This window comes from Lonchura striata, chromosome 3, assembly GCF_050655825.1.
Source record: "Lonchura striata isolate lonStrDom1 chromosome 3, ASM5065582v1, whole genome shotgun sequence".
Lineage (NCBI taxonomy): Eukaryota > Metazoa > Chordata > Aves > Passeriformes > Estrildidae > Lonchura > Lonchura striata.
Window position 1 is genome coordinate 105,753,079 of NC_140705.1, and position 23,168 is coordinate 105,776,246.

The window sequence follows — 23,168 nt, forward strand, 5'->3', positions numbered from 1 at the left end:
AGCACAACTTCAGAAGTCACACTACTGCAGTCAAAACTCTCCCACTCCCTAGAGAGCACAGCCACAGTGATTTATACCAAGCTGAGAGGTTGGTCCGTGGAGTTAAGGTATTTAACTAGCACAAATAAGCAGTCTCAAATGTGGACTCTCACACTTATCCATTTGCAAGGTTCAAGCCTGCTTGTGACAGAAGTTCTGTTCCCTGCAATGCTATATATATATATATATATATATATATATATATATATGTATAACAGATACTCAGGTGTGATAATGATAGCAACAGATGTGGAAATACATACATAGATCGGGAACCTGGTCAGAGGGTTGTGTCTCATAGTGCCATGCTGGAAAGGAGGAAAAAAAAATAAAAAGAAACAGAAAATATCTTTCTTGCTTAAAAGAAACCACAACTTGTTCTAAATTTATTGTTCATATTCTCATTCTCTATGCAAGCCTTAAAAATGAGCAAATTCTTTAAGAACACAAAGCTCTCAGTGTCTGCTGAAATGGCAAAGTTAGCAGCAGCCAAGGTAAAATTTCAAGATTTCCACTTTGAAGTGGAACTTGGAGTTAATGGGCTGGGCATGCCCTGATACATAGCACACAGCAACATACCTTGGTTGAATCATAGAAGCTAGAGATGGAAAAGACCTATTAAGTCATCTTTTCCATCTCCCTGCCAATGTAGGGTTATTCTCTGCCAATTCAGGATTATTCTCGAATGTTTTCTAGTCTAGCTTTAAATGACTCAGGCTGTGGGGCTTCCACCACTTCCCCTGGGAGGCTATTCCACAGACTAATAGACTTTCTGTTAGGGAAAATTTTCCTGATATGCAGCCTGAATTTTACTTTGTTCCATTGCATGCTAATTCTCCTTAAGTATATTATACTACCCTAGGTAATTTGTCTCCCTGTGTTGGTGTTTATGACCTTCAAATACTTTGAGATGGCTTCAAAATCCACCTTAGAATGGCTCTTAGGTAGCATTATACACCACGGCTGTCATATATAATATACTTGTAGCATCAATTAGATGATGATACTTAAAACATATTCATATTTTTGCCATCATGCTGTGAGATCCTCCAGAGTGGAACACATATTGCACCGCTTAGTAAAACCAAACTTGCCTCCTGCTGTTTGGCAGCAATTGTACCCAAAGTGATTGAAAAGCACCTACAGCTTGAAAAGTGCCTGAAGCTACTTGATCCTGCAGTGCTGACTTCCACCTGTGGGATCACAATGTGTGATGGGTTAAATTAGCACAAGTACCTCCAGTATTGCCTTTTCCATACATTTTCCACATGGACATTTCAGAGTGAGAAGCTGACAGGCAGGTGCGGGGAGCTCTCTGCGGGTGGGAAAAGAGAGGGCAAGGGCAAATCACTCTGCATGAGTGGCTCCTGAAAGGGTGGAGACATCTGGTTTAGATGAGTTTGGATTAAAAAAGTAAGAGGCACAATTAAAGCTTTTGGGGCACAGTATGGGACAGCAGAATCCTGGGGCCAAAGCACCAGGACTGGGAGACTTCCTATGGGTCAGGATCTTGCAGCCAGGGCTGTTCCACCACTTCCAGTTGGGGACCAGGCAGGACAGGGCTGAAATGGTGCCATTTACCAGTAACTACTTGGAAATGCATCAAGACATCTTTTATTATATGGCCCAGTATATTTTAAAGACCTCCCTGGCTGTGCAGACACTCACAGAGGGATGATCCCTGAAAATGAGAGTTCTCTTGCACGTGCTGTAGTGTGTCCTTTAGTCCTAGAGACTCTCTCTGCACATCTCTGTGTGCTGGCCAAGGAGTGCATGTGTTATGTGACTTCTTCCACTGATTTTTTTTCTGTTTATGATGTGACCATGCAGGGAGTTGTGATAAAATCTTCACTAAAGAAGGTACGGAGATTTCTTATCCTGACCAAAATTTTTATAGTTCTTTTGTGGAGACAATCTTATCTTTTCATTGTCACTGCTACAGGGATCACTAGCAGTCACAAGAACAAGATGCTGAGATTCCAGACACCATCCATTTATACTTTACATATCTCCCCACTTTAAAATTATTGCTTGATTCATAGTTAAATATTTTGAACAGAAAACCCTATTTAGTCACAAATTAATCATAGCACTTGGATATATGTAAAAATCAACAGGATTAGTACATCAACGTATTTTATAAGGAACCTTCATAATATTCACTATGATAGCACAGTCTTTCAGCTTTGTTACACACACTCATAAACATGAAGAGTTTGAAAAATTAAAATTTTTTTAAAATGAAATTTTTGCTAAAAACAGGAAGTGGAAAACTAAAGCAAAGTCATTTCTTTGGACTTCAAGCAGAAAAATATCCATAAGATATTGCTGCAGGAACATTAAAAAGAAAAAAGCCCCACAAAACAAATCAGAACATTTGAGAGGTGTCATAGCTCAGCCCATGAACTTGCACACATGGAACATCTGCTTTTGCTCTGTGATTGCTCCTAGTTGTTCCACGGAGGTCAATAATTCACTGGCACCATCTCTTTACATTTAGTTGTATGTGTGATCAGGGTCCATAAAACACATGTACAGCCCCTTAACATGCTTCCAGCACTTTTGGACCATCTATCCCAAGACCCTCTGTCTCATCAAGAACATTTGACGTATGGCATAGTGACTTTGTAAACCATATTGCCTTTCCCATAGGTTTATATTGCAGTTTGTTAAGGACCAGGCGAGCAGCAAAATATATTTCCCTTTAAAACCACAGTGGCCTTGAGTAAAATAATCTTATGCTGATTTTTTGGGTCCTACTCCAGCTGATTCCCTTTCTCCTGCCCCCAGCTCCTAGTAGAGGCCAATTGCTCCATGGAATTGAAGAGCAGGTAAGGCGAGGGGCCAGATCCACGTCACATCCCTCACCCTTCCCCTCTTCCCAGGCTTAACTTTATTCCTGATTCCCTGTCTCCTGTCCCCCAGCAGAGAGGTGGGAGTGATGGAATTATGGTCAGTTCATGCCATATTTTTTGTGCTGCAACTTCCTCCTCAAGGAATAGAGTCTTTCCCCTACTCCAGTGTGGGATTGCTCCCACAGGAGATAATCTTTCACAATGTGAGAAGAAATTTCTATGGGCTACAGTTCTTCAAGGACTGCTCCAGCAAGGATTCCTTAAGGAGGGTCACAGGTCCTACCAGGAAACCTGCTCCAGCATGTGCTCCTCTCTCAATTGGTCTGCAGGGTCCTGCCAGGATCCTGCTCCTGCACATGGAGTCACAGACTTCATTCTGGCATCCACCTTCTCCAGTGTGGGCTCCTCCATGGGCTGCAGGTGGATCTCTGCTCCATCATGGGCATCCATGGACTGCACTGGCACAGCTGCCTCACCATGGCCTTCATCCCTCCTGCTGTAGTTGACATTGTGCTGTTCCCTCCCTCCGTCCCTTAAATACTTCATCCCAGAGGTGCTGCCAGCACCACTCATTGCCTCAGCCTTGGCCAGCAGCAGGTGTGTCCTGGAGCTGGCAGGCACTGGCTCTGTTGGACACGGAGGAAGCTTCTGGCAGCTCCTCAGAGAAGTCACTGCTGTAGTACCCCCACTACCAAAACCTTGCCATACAAATTCAATATAATGGCATCATCTAACAGAGAATATCTTTGGAAAACATTACTAATTTACCACTGAAGCACTGACCTAGACAGCACCTGCCTTCATTCTCCACACACTTTTAGACTTATACTTAAAAGAATATATTAAAGAATTAATTAATTGGCTAGACACCAATGTTTAATGGGAATGCATCTCTTTTCTGAGAGTCAAATTAAAAATGAGAAGCATTCTTTTCAGGACTTTTATTAGTATATAAATGCATTTAATGATTTTATTTCTTAAGAAAAAAATATGTACAGCATGGTTTTTAAATACAGAACAAAGGAAATAGCATAAATTATTTCAAGAGAGTACATGGGTATGGTATAGATAACAGCTACGTTTAAGTTCTTTTGTGGACATAAACCCTTCAGGTTCTTTCCATGCCTCTTTGACTAACCTTTAAAACATGCTGACCTTTAAAACATTTTCTAAAGAGACTATACAGCTACGAAGACTTTGGAGGACCCCACTTTTTACTGAGACTAAATGCTTTAAGTACATCAGCATATATTCTTAATGATTAATGCACATATGGCAACAGAGCCAAACAACACAAAGCTGTGGAGATACAAGGGGAACCATCTGGCCCTTCCTTTCCCTGTGCCATCTCCTCTGTGCAGGACTGACACAGCTCCTGCAGAACTACATCACCTCCTCCATGAGGCAGGTGAGGGAAAGGGGCTGGGAAGATGGAACAGCAGGTAGTGCTGCAGCAGCAGTGGTCACTTGGGGTAAGCAAAAAGCAGCTATTCTTGGCTCAGCAAACTTCTTTCCTAGAACAGCAGGTGGACCACAAGTGCCTCTGTGATGCTTCCATCTTTAGGGATGCCCCAGAGACAGTGGAGAAATCCACTTTCCATGGCAGTGCAAGAGCCACGACCGAGCCAAGTGCTGCAGGTACCGGAGGAGAGCACAAGCCATAGATGAGAAAATGACCCAAAGAGCCCAGAGCCAGATACTAATACCCTTACTCACAGTCAGTAGCATTCTGCTTCATGAACTGTCCCTTGTGGCACTTCTAATTTGGTTCTCCGAGGAAGGTTTTATTAAGCCAGAGTATCAGAGGATGATCTTAGTGTTGAAGACTTAAATTAGGTAATCACTGAAAATCTGAGGACCATTAAGGGGGAAAGGGCCAGATCTTGTGTTTCTGTTTTCTTCCCTGAAATGTGGTTTAAGGCCTTTAGGGACAGTTCATGCATTTTTACTGATGGGTGTGTGAAGCCAGCTGAACTGAGTCCCTCCCGCCCGTGCAGCAGAGCTGAAAAAGCTGAAGAAGAAGAGAAGATTTTGCAAATGCCTGTTTAGTGAAAAGAACAGATATTAATAGGCACAATTAAAGAGCAAATATCCATAGACAAATAAATTAAGCTCGTGTGCATCCCTAATGACAGTGATAAAGGCATTCAGTGCAAAACCAAATGGTCCTAGATTAAGTGCTGGGCACTCACATTTCAGATGATGCTAGTATTCTGAATTTCTCATTATAGAATTTATGCCAGACTAACGCTCTTGCCAAGGATGATTTAACTATTCACAGTGTCAAACTGACCTTGTAGCTCATAGAAAGAGAGCATTAATTGCAATTTTGTTGTATTTCGTGACAAATTAAAAACTTGGCAGTGTTTCATGTTATAAACTCAAATTATAATGAAAATCTCCTCTATTGGCAGCTGTATTTAGAAGCACTAAATCCCAGCTAATATTAACTAAATGGGCAGTTACTTATTCCCTTGAAACTAAAGGTATTTCTCTGATGATAAGGTAGGACTTGCTCAGAGAAAGGATGCCATTATCTTCCTGGTGCTTTCTGCAGTTCAGCTTGCCCAGCATCCAATTACAATGTAAACATTTGCTTTTCTTATCAGTTCTGTGCTGGAGCAAACATGGTCTTAAGAAGATTTTCAAAGTGACAGAAGAATATAAGAAGAAAAGAACAAGGAGGGCATAGTGGAAAGAGGAGGATAGGAAGATATAACTATTAAATTTTTTTCAATTTAATTACACAGTATACTAGAAAAAAACCCCCAAATGTTAATTCATTCAAAAGGATAATCAAGTGCAATGGACATGGGTAAAATATGTGCCTTAGAACCACAGGTGTTCATAAATTTTAAAACTTAAAAATATCCTTATTTACCCCAATATTAATGCATGTAAAACCTACATCTTTTAAAACTGGCCTGAAAAAATTTATAACAAATAGTTTGGAGATGGTGAAAGAGAAGCCAGTTATAATCTCATTGAGTGTTAAGTAAACACAGAGAATATGATTTCTTGTTTGCAGTTTCCCTCCTACAGGCTGCTAGACTGTGTGCTGTGATTTTTCTGAAAATCTTTGCAATATGATCTGGAAATCATTTGATATTTACAGCCTATGATTAATGCTTTATTTGCTGATAAAGTTTGTTTGGCACCAAGTCTTCATCACTGGATTAGCTGACTTTGCTTACATAGAATTTAAATAACAAGGTACACCAACAATGGCATTTAAGATTAACATGAAGTTGAATATGAATGTGCAATCCTGTAATTAATGAAGAACATTGCATGCTCCTATTGAAGGACATGTCAATAGATTATGATTTTTTTCTGATGATGATTCTGTACAGATACCATCCTACAAAAATAGTGATTGCAACAGCAGAGAATATGATTAGAAAATCTGAGGTATAAAATTTGTGATGCTTGTAAAACAAGAGAGGTTTTTGGTGACTTTTTATGCAGGCAACTCCACTGCAAATGGCAAAAGTATTTCAGAATGGTAAGAAAGCTGTAGATGTTGTTAAAACAAAACTGTCTCATGTGTCCACTATGTCTGTTTCAAATTCTGCTTTACAAGAATCACAGCAGAAAGAACAGTGACAGTAACTCTATTATCTCTACAATGCACATAATATGAATATGAAAGTGCTTGGCAAGTAAATCATGACTGAGCCATAACTGGGTGCACTGAGTGTGTCCTTGACATGGTCTGCCATGATTCTGTGCCAGTCAAGATGCCACAAGTTTTTTCTGCAGGGTTGCCTACCCTTTGCAGAGAAGGAAGAGTTGTGTGAGTACTCCAGCTACTCTCTGCTGTCCAGAGAAATATCCTGCTTTCTGTCAGAGGCTCCTACACCCAGGACAGAGTACTAAGAGAACAGAAAAAAAACACTACAAATCTGTGCTGTGGGCACACATTATTAATGGATGCACATCCTGGCCTTTGGCAGCCCCTGCTCCAGGCAGCAGCCTCTGCAGTCTGTGGGGTAGCACTGTCCTGCTCCTGCCTGTAGGGAAAGGAGCCACACTGCAGAGAATGCATGGATTTGATGAGATGTTTTCCCACCATGCACAATTTTTGATTAATTGTTGCTTTCTCCTCTACTCTGAATGTCATTTTAGTATGCCAAGAATGCCAAAGTTTTAGTGGTCAAATGCAGCCAAGTGCATTCTTGGAAAAAGTGTGACTGAAGAGAAGGACAAGGTGGAACACATGGAATGTGAAACAGCAAGAGAGGAGAAGGACTGGAAGATCCCAGAGTGGGGAAGTAGCCCTTACTGGATGATCAATACTTCCTTCATCTGAATTCAGTTTCATCTTAAATAACCTCAGACTATGTCAAAGTGTAGATATGACTTTTGTCAGTAGATTTTTCTTATTCTCCCTGCAGAACACCTCATTTTATTGCTGTTTCCATCAGCATGTCTGTAGAAGTGACAGTGTTCAGAACAGCACCTTCATCCTTTGCTGGTGCCAGATTCTGCACCTGTAGAATTTCTATTATTTCCCTTCTAAACACATCAAATAGGGTGTTACAGACTTGGCAAAGATAACATCTGATGAAGGAGAACCTGCAGTAAGGGAATTGTATTCCACTGTGAGCTTAAGGAGTTGTAGTGCAGTACATGGGTAGCTCAGCAAGAGGCACAACTCAGGCAAAAACCTGCCTCCAAAAGCTTTGTTCCCATCCTTTGCTGCTCCTCAGAGGCATTTTCTGCAGTAGGATGCTCATTTCTCTCTTGTTTGCTCAGTCAGGCTCAGCCATACTCTGTGGAAGTGTTTCAGTCTGCCTCATCCCTGGATTCACCTCTCTTTGTTTGCTGACTTGTACCTCTGGTACCATTATTTCTTTGGCAACACACCCTGAAACCAGAAAATGTCAGGGATCAAGTGGTTAATTACAGTAATATATCTGCCAATATTGCTGCAAGGCAAATAGAGGCAGAGTAGAAATGTTAATTCCAACTTTTGTGAGTTCATCTGAACTTAGAGGCTGACTGTTCTTGAATTACCCATTCACAAATGTCTCCATGTGGCGCTGCTATCTATTAGTTTTATTCTTTCTTGCCTGGTTTGTTTTAATAGTGGAGGTAAAGAGGAGGCTGATTTATTTGAAACAAATAAAATTTTATAGGAAAAGAGGTTGACAATTGGTGCAAGAGACTTCCACAGATATTACTCTTCAATCAGTCCTACCAAATGTTTGCCCAATTTGTTTCATTCATAGTCTCCACTTTTCAGTAAGAGTGTGAAATATGTTCTCTGCTGCTTTTTCTGCAAGAAAGACAGGGATGTACAGTAGTGTAGCAAGGGGAGGTCACCAAGATGACAAGAGGTCTGGAACACCTCATGTATGAGAAGAGGCTGGGAACAGCATTCATTCAGTCTTATCAGGAAAAGGGTGATTGAATATCTTTCTTTTCTCTTTAGCTAAGGAATGGGAGGGCACAGACAAGATAAATATAATCTCAGAGGAACACACTGACAGCTTGGTCACAAGCTGCAACAAGGGGAATTCTGAGCAGATAGCTGTAGACGTAGATAGTGATTCTCTGTGCAATTAGTGGATAAATATATATGACAAGATATTAAAATTATTTTATGTTGTGATAATTAAACATTGTTGAAAGCCAATTTGGGCACAATGAATTTGTGTAAGTTACACTTACACACTTATTTTCATTTTTTTTTATTGACACCACTGTAGATGCGGTCTATGAATCCAATGGAGAGTAAGAAAAATAACAACTGTTTTTTATTAAGAGCAAGAGATTAAATCAATTCATTGGACCTGAAACTGCATGAGTAGGTGAGGCAACATTCCAGTTCATCTTAGTTCCAAAATACGCCTTCTCACACTGAAGCTCCACAGCAGGATATGAAATCACAAACATCACATCATCAGAACAAATGCTCATTGCAAGATTGTGAAGGCAGGACACCATAAATCAACAGCTCCTGAGAGCTGCTGGGTTTGGACTTTTCTAAAGACAAATGAAATCTTTTACGGCCTGTCATTTTAAAATGAACCCAAAATAAAGAAAATAAAAATATGGCTGTGCAGGAACTGTAATTTAATAAGCAGAGTTGGCTAAAAAGCAAAAAAGTCTCCCCACAAATGCTCCTGCAAATGGGCCATGATTCAATAAAAGACTTAATCATAAGCTTAGCTTTAAGTCTAATTCCATGCTGGTTTTACAAAGAATTTAAACTCTTTGTTAAACTTATCTAAGAATGTACCTGTTTTGCTGTTCTGGACATGTTAATTTGCATCTTTAATTAATCCATTTCAGACTCAATCACATCTGTCCATGTTTGGTTGCAATGCACAGGCATACAAGTGAATGTCTAACCTTTTGAGCTGACAAAAAAAGGCTTCCAAAGGGATACAGGTGGACCTTGGTATCAGCTGCCTTTTTAATATGTTAATGACTCTGGATATTCTTATGCAGCACACTGTGTGGATTAAAAGATGCAGTGTCTCCCGGTGGTCTAATAGCAGCAGAGTTCAAATTTTAAGTAAAAATGATTAATATAGATAACAAAAATGCATTTAGACAGAAAAGGTGTTGGGAAAACCTGGTGTGGGCTGCTGAGTATCCCACTGGAAAGCACAAAACAGAAAGAAATATAAGCAGAAGGTGTTCTGCTGTGAAATTATTCACTCAGCTCTTGCCATCCGTTGTTTTGGCCAAGAAAACCGGTTACTTGGCATCATTGTATGTTGTATAGATTCTCAGAGGAAGGTGCCAAACCCTTCTTATTTTAGCACTGCTAGTGTTAGAGCTGTTCTTTTGTTGTGCAGGGCTTTGTTGTTGGTTTCAAAACACTTGATGCTGGGTGTGGTAGGCAGAAGCCCTCACCCTGGGAAAGCTCTCCCCATCCCAGCAGTGGTTTGTTGTTTTTTCTCCCCTGCTTGCACGAGGACCGTTCTGCTGCTCATGACTGCTGTGCTCGGCATCAGGAGAGGATCCTGGACACTCCAACTCCTGCCTGGCTCTGCTTCTTTGCTTGTTGTTGTTTGTGTTGCTTAGGGTACCAAATCGTTTCGGCTGCAGCGTCTTCCTTTCGCGCACATCTCTAAATTCTGCTACTACCCCCTGCTGTAATCTTGTACTTTTAAATGAAATAAATTGCTGCTAGACAAGCCAAATGAGCCTGCTGGCGACATACAGGGCACTATCTCCCTAGAAACACCCTCTGTAAACTGGAGCCGGCCAGCCAGCACCAACAAAATCCTCGCATCCATTCTGACACGTAGACTCAATTTTTTAGTGGAGATGCAAGCAAAGAAAAAGCTTCTCTGGGATAATGGATTTTGGATTAAATAGACCAGTCTTCAGGGTGTCAGTTTTTCTCAGCTGGTAATGAATCTTCAAATCCCAAAGAGTTTATTTGAAAATGTACAGATGGAAAGGCAAACAGATGAGAACATATGCAAGTTTGCGTAGTTGTTTATTTCTAATTTACACAAACATTTTCATATGGGTAGGTGCTCCTGAAACTTAACATTGAATTTCAAATGCCCCGTTTAAACTTAAACATTCTGCCTCAAAAAATAAATCACAGGCGAGAAATTGGCACTGATTTCAATAGAATCTGTCAATTTATACCAGGTGAAGGTCAGGTTTTAAATTTCTTAGACTCCACTGTTTCTTGTAACCACAACTCTGAGTAGATGGTAGAGTAGTGCAGATCTCCAGTAACTCAGAATGATGGATGGTGTGTCTATGGGATATACTCTCTCTCCAAGCAATAAAACATAGAAAAGAAGTGTTCCACAAGTTTTTTAAAGAATCTGGAGGGCTTCTCCCTGGTGTTGTGCATATGGAGAAGGCATCAAATCAAATGTCTGTCATTCTTAATGGAAAAATTCTCGCTTACTTCAGTATTCAGTAGGTCACCTTTAAGACATGTGTGTAGTTTCATGATACTACTCAAAAAAATTAAGGAAAAATTGGTCTTCTTTTCTTTTTCCATTTGAAAGTGACAATAAAGCATCTTTTATTTCAATAAGCTCATATTAAATGAGAGTTAGATAAATAAACTGTGGCATTTCAAAGCAGTCTGTTCAAATTGTAATCTAACTGACCCTTTGGGGTTTGGGCTATTTTAGCTCAAAGGATACCTACAGCAACACTACAGCAGCACTCTGGGATAAGTCCTAAGAAAAATTTTTTCCTGACCATTATCAGAGGGAAAATCTATCTGCTAGAATGGCTACATTTCAAGTACTCTCCTTTTATCCTTGCAAATTGTTTCATTATCTCTTACTTTAGCTTTTTCAAGGGCCCTCTCCATAGCTGAGAAGAAAGAACCACTAGAAAATAGTTATTTTCACATGCTTGAAGATAACATGCCACACTCCAGTTTTACAAGATACTCATGACTGAAAACAGATAATGATTTCTGAATGCTCCTCTGTTCTCTGCAAGTTCAAAAACCCTACAGCTTTTTGTCTCCTGGGACCGCTTTCTCTCCATCAGTATACTATATTTTCCTGTAAAATTCTGCTTTAGGATTTCTCAGGTTGATGGTTGATGTTTCAGATAAAGATTGGATGATCCTGCCTGAATGTAAAGAAAATGCCTACAAAACCAGTGCATGGTTTCTTCTTTTTTATGCAATCCTTTTTTATACATAAACCTGTATAAAATGTGGTCAGAAATTCTATGTGAATCTATGAGAGAAATATGAATGCAGGGGAGCTCCCTGCTTTAGGAGAAAATATCCTTTTAAAATGAAATGGAAGTACAGCACACAAAAAGTAATGTATGTTCTTTCCTTCTAAGAATTTCAACATCTTTTGGCTTTTAGATAAATGAATGCTTATAAAAAAATTATAAACAAAGTCAAAATAGTGAAATAATTTCATTTCTAAGAAAAGTTTTCAGATGCTGTCCAGGACTTGAGTTCTGAGTAGACAAAAGTAGTGTGTTTTGGTTTTGCCTGATGTGACATCTTTGAGACCAGCTGCCAATTACCACAAATGAAAGTAAGCCTACAGTTCCTCAAAGCCAGTATAATCTTACAGAGCAGAAGGAGCAGGGAAATCTGTTAGATGAAAATAATACAGGGCAGCTAGAAGAGGAAGAAACAGAGAGACATTTCAAGATTGACTTTTTTTGTTCTTACAAAGTCATTTGACCATTTGATAACAGGCATGTACCATGCCTTTTAGCTGTATTTGTTATAGATACAGTTTAAGTCATGTCCTTCTGTGTCATTATCTTTGGACTAGATGAGCTGAAGGAAGAACTCTGAAGACTTTGGGTTAGTGAGGTAACAGCCCTTGCAAAATATTCAAAACTACTTCTTCCCATTGTACCTAAGTGTAGTCCATTCTCGGGCAATAATATTTTGGCAAAATTAATTTCTTCCTATCCAACTTATTATTCAAAGAGATTAGTATGGTATTGGGTTTACAAAAATGATTTTCTTAAAGAGTAAAATAAAAAGCTCTGAGATGTGGAAGACATAGGATCATAGGATAACTCAGGTTGGAGGGACATTATTTGGTTCTGCCACCTGTAGGCAGCAGGGTTATTGATTAAATACAGTTGGGTTTTTTATGGCTTTATTCTATTGGATCTTCAAACCCTACAGAGATGGAGGCTGCACAATCTTTCTGGGCAGCTTGTTATGCCTAGCTGTCCTCATGGTGAAAAAATATTCTCAACAAGCAGGCTGAACACTGTTTCAACACACATTTGTTGACTCACCTTCCCATCATGGGAAGGTGCCAGAAGCCCCACAATCTCTTCTTGCACCCTCCCCAAAGGCAATGGGCACTGCTGTCAAGTTCTCCAAAAATGGCTCTCCTCCAAGCTAAGCCAAGCTCCCCAGGGATGAGCTAAACTGAAAGGTTAAACTGTAGATAGGCAAGAGACACCCTTGGTGCCTCAAATATCTCATTCCACATGGCTCCAGATTTAGACAGGCAGCAGAACTGCAAGTGGTAAAAACCAGGTTGGGTGACTGGGGAAACCCTGCTTTGCTAACCACATTTAAGAACTCTATGTGTTCTTAGTGCTTCAAGAGAGAAAGTTTGGACCATTCCTTCCTCTTTCCAAAATGGGATGCTAGTCCTCAGTTAGCCAAAAATAAAATCCAGTTCTCCTGGAGAACTTGTGCTGTTGTCTAACTGACTAAATGGAAAGATAAGCTGTGCTATGGATTTTGTTCCAGTTTAGGAGCTGTTTTTTTTTTAAAGATTTGTAATTGTGATGATTTTGAAAGGCTAACAAATTTTCATAGAAAATCTTAAAATTATTTATAACTCATGAAAGACTAAAAGATGTGACAGAAAGTTCTCAGGCAATACATTCAGCACTCAGACCAATGATGTGGTTTTGAGAGGAATATACTATATGCTGAACTTTTATGATCCTTGAGAAGATTTAGTTCTGGCCATGACTGGAAATCTCAGTTCAGCTTTAACTGTGAAGTCTCTATTCACTGCTACATTAAAGATCAACCTTGAAATGCTCTCAGTCCTTGAAGACTTGAGAATTGGTGCAGTTCTTTTAATTTATAGAGTGGTCACACTGAAATGTTTAAACAAATAATAACATTTCCACAAAACCAAACTCCATTCCTGCTGATTTTTATAGACTTCTTACTAGATTGAAAACTGTACATTTTTCCCCATGTGAATTGTCATTAACTGACTTAATCCAATCAAACTACCTTCAAAACTCAGTTTAGCTCCAAAGAAACATTTCTTTATATATAGACCTTCATATGTTGCTTTCCTCATCCAATTTGGATTTCATTGTTTTCAGATTAGTCTTAATGCACAATTCAAAGCACAGAAACACACAGTGGCATTTACTTTTGCCCACCACCTTTCTCTTTAAATGTCATAATGAGAACACAGTTGTCTAACAGAGGGCAAATTGTTTAAATGTAGATGTAGAAAAGCATCTTCAAGATAAAGCTCCAGTGGAAATCAGATGGAAAAGTGAATGTGAAGGGCAGCAGGATCTGACAGATGCCAGGGGTATATGGCAAAGCAAATATGAAATTAAACGCTTCAGAGTCATGGTAAACAGTTAATTAAAGGTATGCACTGGGCTCACTATGGTAAAAATTGCTATAGATGCAGTGCAGTACTATACATAGAATAGCCTACATTACTTTGATTTTTTTAATTTATATCAACCCTTACCTCAGTTTATTTAAAAAAGAGATGTGATCACAAGGAAATGAAACTTCAGCAGGTGACTGGCCTGTAATGATAATCCCTCCCCAGAATCTGCCTCTCCCCACCCTTCCACTTCACTGAGCAGCCCTCACTTCTTTCCTCCTCTAGTTCAAGCTCAGGCTGCAGGTCTGCAGAGGTGAGTGGGCTCTGCAGCTTGTCTTGCAGAGGCACCCTTTGGGTTACTCCCAAAGCACTGCAGAGTCACAGAACATAAGCAGCTACTTCACTGCCAGCTATGAGAGCAGCACCAGTGCTCAGGACAAAAAATACCCCGTGCCCTGCCTCAGGAAAACCCACAGGAGCTGGGCTTGAGGAAGGAGTCTTCCAAATAGCTCCCTGTTTTCCCAGTCTGCCTGTGCCAAGCATCCTTCCACCAGGAAGAGGAGACAGGTACAAATAATTATCTTGCACACAGATTTACAGATGGAGGTGTAGACACAGACACACACAGAGACAGATCAATATATGGATATCTAGATGGATAAACAGATAAGTAGATAAATCAATGTAGATGAGATGTAGATACAGAAAAGGTTCAGCCCTCAGACAGAACCATCTGAGAATCAGACAGCACTTTGGAGGGATAACAACATGAATCAGCCCCAAGATGTTCTTAGAGTGTTATTGTGGCTGCAATTGTTAGTACATAATCTAAAGAGATTTCTTCTATCAGCAAGATGTAGAGAGAGGGTAATTTTGTTCAGAAACTTTCTAGATAACTGAGGTTCAGCTTTATACCTTGCTGAGCTAACTATTCCTACTCCTTACAGGAGAGTTACAGGATACATCTGGTTTGCTCATTACTGTGCAAAGGGAAACTGTGTTATTGTACCAGACAGTAACCTGAGGCTATCTACAATCATCATTTCCATATTTCTCTTGCTTTAATGAATTCTTCTCCATTACTGCTTCTACTACAATAAGAGCATTAGCTTTCCTCACCACTGGATTATATCAGTTGTGTTTGCATTAGGAAAGTTGCTTAGAACTTTCAGAAAGGCTGGGTGAAAGTATTTTGGCAGAAATTATTTCTAATGGAAAATGCATGTTTTTGTTTACAGCTTTTAAAATTTTTTAAAGGAAATATGCAATACCATCAATGTCTGTTTATGAAAAATCTAAGCATTTTTTTCTTATCTAAGTATCTATCATATCTAAGTATCTACAAATCTAAGTATAATTTTGAACATCATAGAGTAGCCTGGGTTGGAAGACACCTCAAAGATCATCTAGTTCCAACCCCTCCACCATGGGCAGGGACACCTTTCACTAGACCAGGTTGTTCAGAGCCCCATCCAAACCGTCCTTGAACACTTCCAAGGAACATAATATGCAAAGTTTTCATGTAGATAAGGAACAATACTTTGATATTGTTTAAAATTGTATTAGAATTTTAATTTTAATATTAAAGTTATACAATGAATTATTCTTTAGTGAATTATATATACTATTACTTACAATACCTGAGCTATTAAAATATAATATACTATATTATAGTGCTTCAATGTGGTTAATTTAAAATGTATTAACAAGAGAATTAATGTCACGTGAAGCTGATGCTATCAAAATGAAACACTTCAGTGAATTTCAAACAAACTTTTGTTCATGAGGAAACACAAATATTTTCATTTTTAGTTCTGCTTCAAATGAAAACCAATTTTGAAATATTGCATTTTCCACTGGAGATAGGAATTCTGTTTCTCTGACCAGCTCTTGTCGTCAAATAAATTTGTCCTTTGAGAATCGTTGTTACAGATGTTCACACCTAAATACATCTATGGATACAGAAAAGAGATATTGTAATTCAATGTATTACTAACAGGTACAGAAATTCTGAATACCACAGCTGCAATGATGCTTTCCTATTGATTCACCACACAGCTCTCTATAAACTTATTAATTGTCCTGTTTCATTTCTCTTAAATCCACCTGGGACAATACATCATACTTTAACTCACTGTGTGTTGTGAAGTTTAAAAAGCATTTTTTTTGCAGTGCCCTTTCAAAGAATGAAATACTAAAGCCTGGGTAATATTGCTATAATTATTTAATTTGGTCTCCTGCAAAGCACTGAGCTAAGTTGAATAAAAATACATGGGATTTTAAAAATCTGCGTTAAAGACATAAGAATTCACAGCCCTTGATAAGTTGTTGTGATAAGTATTATATTTATTGTAAACAGAAGCTTATGTCTAGAGGAAACCACTCCTGTGCTGGCACTTGCAGTTTCCATGTCCTGGTCCTCTAATGCAACACATTTAGAGAATGGAAAGCAATTGGAATGGAAAGAGCTATGGAAGAAATAGAAAACCATGCAATTGTTACTTTTAGTCTGATATCTTCTCTTGTCTAATATCAGATATGTTACATTTATATGCAAGAGAAGAGTGATTATTAAAAAGCATATAATAACACAGTTTTTTCCCTAATGCTCTTCACTTAGAAACTGGCTTACACAATGAGGCAGATGAGTTTATATTCCTTGCAAATATTTTAATGTAACAGTATCCAAAGTGACAGTGAATATTTTTATTATCCATATAAATGACCCATCACTTCCTAAATCCTGTTAAGCTTTTGGCCTCAATAATATCCTGTGGTCATGTGCTACCAAAGTTAAGTATAAGCTATGTGAAAAAATGTTTTCTTTTGTTTGTTTCAATTATGCTATCTTTAAACTCCATCAGATATCTCTGGAGTTTTTAAAATACCAAAAGGGAGATGGTTATTTTCACCCTTTTATTTCAATAGAGCTTTCAGTTCCTCTTCTCTGCTCAATATTCCAAAGAGAAGTCTGGGGGGAAAAAAAGCTTCTGAACCCTAAATTTTTCTAGAAAGAAACTCAAGCAGCAGATTTCCAAACTTTGGAGAGGTCTCGTATATTTCCACCCCCCTCCACCTCTGGTTTCCATTTAGAAGAAGAATTGTTGAAATACCATGAGGACGGCTGTTTTCACTGCCATGACAGGAAGCAGGAGTGTTGGAAATGTCACGAGAAAATCTGTTCTTACAAGATTTCCATCCCAACAGAATCTCTACTTTGCGTAGTATAGATGTGGTTCAGATAAACATCTAAACTTCTGAATACTTGCACAAGCTGAAGCTGAAACCTGAAACTTCTCAGGTTTGTCTGTCACAGACACTGAAATGTTATAACATTTCAACAAAACATAGCAATGCACCAACTGGCATGGAAGCATTGGTCCTCTTGACCTCTAATCCTGCATCTTTTCTTCCTTTATACAGCCCTTTAGCAGAAATAAGTCCAAAGAGACCCACAGGTGCTGTACTCAGCTGAACCCACCCATTGGCTGTTCCCAGGGGCATATGCAGGAGCCCTTTGCTTGAATCCCTCCTGCCCTGACAAACACAAGAAGGCTGGGAGAGGAAAGAAGTGAGGAATGAGTGCCCTTGCTGAGCACAACAGCCAGCAAGAGAAGTGCAATCACTTGGTCTCTCTCAGCAGGAAGGTGCTAAATTTTTCATTCTTTGGCCAGCTCCTGCAGCTGTACAGACACACACTGACCCTTCTCTGGGACCCAGGAGGTGGTGATGTGTTAGTTATACAGAATTTCCAGAGCACTGCACACACCCCCACTTCTCCTTTCCCTAGAGCTTCGGTGCCAGTGGTGGGCTACCAGCATCAGAAAAAAATTCAGGACACACCCAACAGAAAGTGATGCAGTAGCTCTTAACAAACACTTTTGCTTTCCTGTATATTGAGTGGATATTTTGTCCTGGACCACCCCTGATGTGGAAGCTGCAGTTAAAGGAATAATGGGGGAGTGCAGGAATGAAATTCTTTCATTGCTATCAAACAAAGAATTAAACTATGTGAATCTCTTCAGCTGGGAACATTCTCAAGCCAAAATGCAGTGTTAGAACTCCAGAACAGCTGCTGTGAAGGCAAGGGAAGGCACACTGAGTTCTCACTCTGTGCAAGAGGAAGACCAAGGAGCATTTCTCTCCCTTCTCTCTGCTCTCAGAGTTGCTTTAATCCCAGTTAAGGATGCTGGGGTAAAGCTTCATCATCATGGGCCATCAGTGCACTGGCAAATCTCCATTTTTCCACTGGCTTGACTGGACCCCAGTAGAAATGATGTATCTGGATGGAAGAATCTATGTTTGAAGGGTTCTGTGGTTTCTCCATGTGTCCTGACATTTGTATTTCCCATAAAACTATGACCAGACATCTGACTTTGAGCATACATCTCCTTGGGATTCAGATTCCTATAATGATGGGCAAGCAAGTTTATATAAAAAAGAGGTATCAGTACAGGCCTCAGCATAAAACTTGCGTTTGAGGTTTAAAAATTTCTTAAATTATTTTCATTTTTGCATTGTTTGCCTGGGGGTGTCTTCTGCTATTCTTCATCCCAGCTTAGAAAAAAAAAAGATATACTGATTTACCATGAGAAAGACTGTTCTTTTGCCATTTCTAGCACAGATAAGAGAGAGAGAGACCTCACAGGGGAAGGTCTTCTCAAGAACTCCTAAATTACTTATGATTCACTTTAGTGCCCAGTTTTTCCCGAACTCCACTGAAGTCCATGGAACTGCAGCAGAAGCAGAATAATTTTTTAAATCTTTTTCTATTGGTCAGGGCTTCTGTGTGCTTCTCACTGATAATGTATTTCTGATCTCAAAAAGAGAGGCTCTTTTGGTCATTACTTGGATGACACTAGGCATGGTAAGTCAGAACTGCACAGTTAAATGCTGAATTAATTTGTGTTTGACATGTTAAGACAATCCCACACATTCATGTTATGACCCAGAGACAGCCATGGAGAGCTCAAATGTGGTTGGAGTCATGAAGGATAAGGATATCTTTACTGAATTTTTGTCTTTCTCTGCCTATCTGGCATTAGAGAAAGAAAGTAACATAAGAAAATATTTCAAACCAGGGTACTTGTTTTTATATGAAGAAGCCACACATTTGCAGAGGCTGTACATTTCAATTTTTATGAAAAGGTAGCATTTCAAGTGGTTTGGTTTCTTTAGACTTAAAAAAGTCTGAACTGTAGTAATGCATCCTATTTGACTAGTAAGCTCAATTTCATTTTTTTGTTTTGTTTCATTGCATTAGAAGAATCAAGATGATGCAGTCCACATGGAATGCAAACCATGGCACTGAATTCCAAATTATATGGAAATATGCCTTTCATCTTAATTACAGACTGGACAGGGGAATGTACTATATTCTCTCATAAATGTTAGACTAGGGAAACTTTCCCAGGGTGTTTTGCTTTTACATTTCTGACTCTTATTTGGTTGAAAACTTATCAACCCATGTGATCCTGAGCTGTCTGACTTTCCATGATAAGACTGAAAGTATGTAGGAAATGTTTTCCCAGCATTGCCAGAAAAGGTCTAAGGGACTGGGATATTGAAGTCACAAATTACTGTTTCTTCATAACCCTTTAAAATACTGTCCTTGGCTGAAATGGAAACTTCATTTTCAGATAGCCAGGTAATTTTGGAAAATCCTTTTCCATTCTAACTGAATGTTTTATATCTCCAGTCTAGGTGTTTCTTTCTTCAGACTTTAGACATTTTGCTAATTTTATCCTGGGTTGTTTTGTTTTGAAATAAAGAAAAGCAGAGGTTTTTAGCTTTTGAAAAAGTGCCAAATCCCACTCAAAAGGGATGTAAATGTAGTACTGAAATCAGCTGCCCTGCAATCAGGTTCCCCATAGATTAGGGATCATCACTATTTTATCCAGGAGGACTTCTGCTTTGACCCACTGCCATTCCCTTTACAGACACATCCTGATAAGATCTGATTTAAACTGTTACAAGGAAATGTGGGAACCCTCAAAAATATTCCACTGGCATACAAAAACATTTAACTAATGCTATTCTTTTCAGAGTACTTAAAGGGACTGATATAATTTCAAATACATTTGCACATTGGAAGTGAAGTGTGCATTGATTGCCTTTATGTACCAATTTCCAGAATCATTAATTCCTAACGGCTCAGAAAAAGTGGATTCCCAGTGAGACCCCTGAGCAGCATTTTCTCAGGAGTCATTCACAGTTGCTTTCACCCATCTTATCTGCTTTTAAGCCCTATTGAAAATTGTGCCCTCTTCATTTTTAATTTTTCAAAAGGAAGAGCCTGTGTTCAGCCTGCCCCATATTCACACTTCTACTTTGTCATGGCCATAAACCATTCAGAACTAATGTACAGAGACCTTCAGTTTGTCCCTGGGGTCAAAAGCTGTTGGAAAGGAAGAAATGTTAAGGGAACTAACATGTGTAAACAATTTGGCAGAGGTGTCCTAAAAATAAACCTTTGGAATGGAATATAATACTAGCATTAGGAGTGGACAGAATGCAGGGAACAGTGGAACTGAAGTCAAGAGTCTTTGGATCATTTGAGATGATCTGAGCCAGCAGGTGGTAAATGTAGTTCAATATTAGCACACATCAAGTAATTTGTCTGCAAGCAAGAGACTGATGCAAGAGCTATTGTGTGTGTTGAATTAAATAGTCATCCAGCACCATTCTCTGGAAAAAGACCTGGGAGTTATTGTGGAAAAATAGAAAAATAATTGAAGCCAGCAGCCAGCTGCACAGCTGTGCTAAAAAGAAGATGAAGAAAAAGAAAAAAAAAAAAAAGGTGAAAAATGCAAGCAAAATGCCAGTTTGTAGTAGCCAAAGGATAGAAGGGCAAAGGCAGACAATGTGTTTTCTGTGTTAGCTGTTTGCAAGAGCCTGTACACAGTGCCAGTGATTGTACTGTGGGAAAGATATTATAGCCAAGGAAAGGGGGGAATGATCACAGCATCTCAGGAGAAAGCAAGGAACAGTTAGGACTAGACAGTCCTAGAGAAAGGAGCTACTGAGTGTCTTAATCAAAGTTATGTGTGTAAGAAAGGGAGTGACTAAATACTTAGAAATATAAAATACCCTCCTGTAAAGAGCTCCAAAACTACACATATACATTTAAAATTACAATGCAAGAGTTAAATAATTAAACCAGCCATAGCCATAGGAGAAAAGAAACTTCACATTTCAAAGATGAGGTCTGAAATCAATGGAATGAGACAGTTACACCAGCTGAAGAAAGAGGTTATCCAATCAGCTGCAGAGAAAGAGAATAAATCAATGATGAAAGGAGCTTATGTTTCGTATTAATCACTCACAAAAGCTCTGAGGAAGAAAACAACTGACTCACCTCCATGAGCATGGTGGGTGGAAAGCTGCTGCCTGTCTGCCTGCCTGTTGCCCTCGGACAATGCCTCTGGTGATTTCCTGCTTGGTTTACAAAGGGGAATCCTCCTGAGACTTTTTCTAGTTGCTTGCAAACCAGCACTACTCCCTTGGAGGTTAATTTCCTTGAGATATTCTTGTTTCCATGTGTCTTACCATCATCCTGTTCAACTTCTCTCTCTAAAAAATGTGCTTTCCTTGAGATGCTGCAGACAGCCACTACTAATTTGGGATGCTTCTGAGGGAAGCATCTCCTGTCTTTTGCATGAAACCATCAGCTGAGTCAATATTTGACATTGCTCCCTCTAAAACACAAACTGCAGTGCTCTTACTTGCAAAATATGTGGAGTAGCCCTGTGAGGTAGAACAGGCTATCATGAAACTCCATGGAGCAACACTGCCTGAACAAGTGATGTTTTAACCTTTTCTATATAATCTCATTTTCATATTGTTTCAAGTCATCACCTGAGCTGAACATGCAGGTCCTTCATGCTCACAGTTCAAGGAAATGGAGCAGACCTATTACAGAAAATTAATGAGTCTGAAACCAAGCAATAATAATAATAAAAATCCATGTTATTAAAAGCAAAGCCATAGGAAATGGGAAGGAAGTAATTAGAAAGTGTTTTAATATTTTACCTTAAATATTAGGATTATATTAACAGGCTTGGGGGTTTCTGATTGAAAGCAAGACCTGCTAGGAGAGTAAAAGCTGTGAGCTGTGTGATTGCAAATCATGTGGGAAGACGTTCCCCAGCTCAGCAGTGAAGAGTGGTTGGTGATGCAATCAGTGAGCGTGGCTGGAATTTCTAGGTGTAATAACCTACAGGGTCAGTCCATCTGTGGAAAGGAAGGAAAACACATTGTTGATTCAGGGATGTGGTTAGCACTTAAGGTAAAGACTGACCCACAGTGATTTATAGCTTCAAATTCCTTTTCACACTTGTGTGAGAACCTGAACCAAACAAAATACAGACTTTTAATATTGTACAGGATATAGGGTTTTTCAGGGAGTGCTGGCATATTGGCTATCAGAGTCACATCCTAAGTGTATGACGCTACAACATAAATATTTAACATAAAATAACAGCCTCTGTAGAGGGGAGGTGGGATAGCAATGAGGCAACAAAACATGGCTGCAAGTTAAAAACCTCATTCCCAGACCCAGACTTTCTTCACACAACTGAGAAGTCACTTGCAGTCCTCTGACTCAGGAGGACACTTGCACACAGGTGTGGGCTTAACTTCACATAGATAAAACCACATAGTTAGGTGTCATGTTAGAAGAAAAACATCAAATTATTTCACTAAATCTGGGTGAAGTACACAACTCCTGAGCTGACATAAGCAAGTGTCCATTGGTAGACAGGTAAACCAGCTGTGTCAGGGCTGGTTAAATTTTCTATCACTGCGTTTCACTGAGTTGAAAGAAACTTGCAGAACTTCTTGTAAACATAGATTATAAAAACTTTAGGGTTGTCAAAAATGTGTAAAGCAAAAACACAGGTAAAGAAAAAAAAAACAGCCAAGCAATTTAAAAATCATGCATTTGAGCATAAGTTTTCTAAAAACAGTTTTTAAAATCTAGAAGTAAATTTAAGACTGTTGTTTGTGAACTCAGACAGAAGCAAAAGGAGAAGTGATTGTTCTAAGACTGAAAATTATTTTTTAGACTACTAAGGAAAACTTTAAGTATTTCAGAATCAGAAGCTCACTTCGTTTGTTTGATTTTACATGTTTTTCAATTATGTAACTTCCAAATATATAAGTTTATTGCTGATGTTCATATGTCTAGATTCTAAATAAACATATGAGCCATTGCCAATTATTTATTTTGCTGTACTCC